The 2,179-nt window shown below is 47.2% G+C and overlaps 1 protein-coding gene across 1 annotated transcript in view; it reads left to right on the plus strand.

Annotated features, from left to right (window-relative positions):
- The first annotated feature begins 186 nt into the window (after window positions 1–186).
- Window positions 187–2,179, plus strand: part of SHTN1 (shootin 1) — a 96,969-nt gene continuing 94,976 nt past the window's right edge. The window contains exon 1 of the mRNA XM_004700912.2: window positions 187–235. The gene's annotated coding sequence lies outside the window, so the exon portion shown is untranslated. The remainder of the gene's footprint in view (window positions 236–2,179) is intronic.

A 2,179-nucleotide genomic window follows, 5' to 3' on the forward strand; every position in this document is an offset into this window, starting at 1 on the left:
GGTCTCCAACTTCCTCACCCCTAAAATCAGGAGTCCTTCCTTCTGGCTTCAGTACCACCCGCCCCCTCCCTCCAGTCTCGCAAGGAGACAAGCACTTGGGGTTCATTGGGTCCCCAAGTTTCTCCTGGAGGAAACTTAAGATCATGTTGTAATCATTGTTTTTCTTTCTTTCTTTCTTACAGCAATAGGCGAATATGAAGACCTTAGAGCGGAGAACCAGAAGACAAAGGAGACGGTTCGTACTGACTTTTTCCCTTGTTTCATTTTCATTTCTTATTTGTGTCAAAGCCCACTGGGCACAGGGTACTCTTCTGCCACCAGTCTCATTGAAATAAGAATGAGATCTTTTTTGTCTTTGGTTTGGGGGGCTTGTTGCTGGTTGCCCCTTTTTCTCTTGCCTGTGTGGTTCAAGCTAATATCGACTTTAGGTCCCAGATGGCAAAGACCAGTAGACCTGCCCAGTGGGTGCCGCTCTGAGAGATGAACTCCATAGCTAAAGGCAGCAAGGCACCGAGCCAGGCCACTGAAGACCCAAGAGTTGCACACCCCCTTCCAGCAGTCAGATCTGAGATTCTGGTGATGGGATTGGGGGTTTGCGATATTTAGCTTTAGGACTTAGGCCTTCTGGATTCTATAAAGACCTCTTGGGAGTCACTGATGTATAACCTAGATGTCCCCATGCCTCTTTATCTCTGTGAGTCACGTACTGGAAGTTAAAAACTATACCCAATAATGTTGAGGAAGTCCAGTGAATATCCCAGGAGCTCAGCCACTCTTGTTTTTCAACTGCTGAAGAATTCTCTACCATGACATATTGTATGTTGCTGCCTTTGAAAGGTTAGGGACATTGGTTTATGAGTTTGAGTGTGTGTGCACATTTTATTTTGTACCCCTGCAAGTTTAGGGAAGGGACAAATGGAAGAGCAATAATTACAGGGCTACTGACTTGGGAAAAGGAGTCCCTGGGTCGTACACATGGTCAAACACCTGGCTCCTCCCTGAGAGGTTGGTGGTTCAAATCTGCCCCAGGTCCCTTGGAAGAACTTCTGAACTTCTGGAAGATTGCCGCCTTTGAAAATCCCACGGAGCCCAGTTCTACTCTGATAACGCAAGGACAGCTTCTCTTTTCCTGATTTAACAAAAGGTAGTGTTGTCAGGTGCCCTGGAGTTGATTTCGACCCACAGCGAAGCTATGAGGTGAAGTTTTTTCAGGCTGTGAACTTCTGTACCTTGGAGGAGATCTATGGGGTCTTTCTCCCCCAGGGCCCTGGGCTGGGTTCAAACCTCCAACCTTTCATGTAGCATCTGATCACCTAATCCGTTGTGCCACCAGGGCTCCTTTCTTGGGAAAAAGTTGAGGGTTTGAATAGGAAGTGAAAAGCTGGATTGGCCTGGCCGAGTATCTCTCTCTTCGACAAGCGTACCCTGGGTGACAGTGATGGAGAGAGCTAAGTGGCAGCCTGGGCTTCCCCAAGTCACCAAGGCCGCGTGTGCATGCAGGGTAGACCTGTCCCTCTTCTAGAAATTGTACCCGAGCATCCACTTGCGTTCTTCCATTTGTGCCATTCCTTCAGATAAGGTCATTTGATACCCAGCTGTTGTCTCAGAGATCTTGGCGGGCAGGGGCCAGAGAAAGAAAGCAAAAGAAAGGCTGCATAATTATTTGTCCATAGAAAAAAAGCAAACAGTAACAGAAACAAATACATTTACATTAACTCCAGAGTTCAGTTACTCCTGAAGTTGTTTGATAGATCGAATAATTCAAAACATTCACATTCATGATGAAAAAAGAATCTAGTAGATCCTTCTCACTACTGTGGAGCCCATGTGGACTCACAGAGATCCTCTCAGCCAGGGCAGGACCGCCCTGTGTTTGCAAGGCGGTAACTCTTTGCAGGAGGAGACAGCCTCGCCTTTCTCCCCGAGAAAAGCTGGTGGTTTCCAACTGCTGACCCTGTGGGTAGCACCCCAGCACGGAACCCCCTCCTTCACCAGGACTGCTATACCAGAAGGCTATAGCAGCAAAGGGATAGCGGGGCGAGTAAAAAAAAAGTAAAAATTCTTTCTGTTCTCCTTTAATCCTTGCTAGCTTGTAGAATAGTCAGTATTCTGGAAACACCAGTTTTTGCTGGTGATGACAGTCACATAGCTGTCTTCTGCAGGGACTTTTTGAGTGGAC

Source organism: Echinops telfairi, unplaced genomic scaffold, assembly GCF_000313985.2.
Source record: "Echinops telfairi isolate 266 unplaced genomic scaffold, ASM31398v2 ScPeMD7_70;HRSCAF=299, whole genome shotgun sequence".
In the NCBI taxonomy this organism is placed as follows: domain Eukaryota; kingdom Metazoa; phylum Chordata; class Mammalia; order Afrosoricida; family Tenrecidae; genus Echinops; species Echinops telfairi.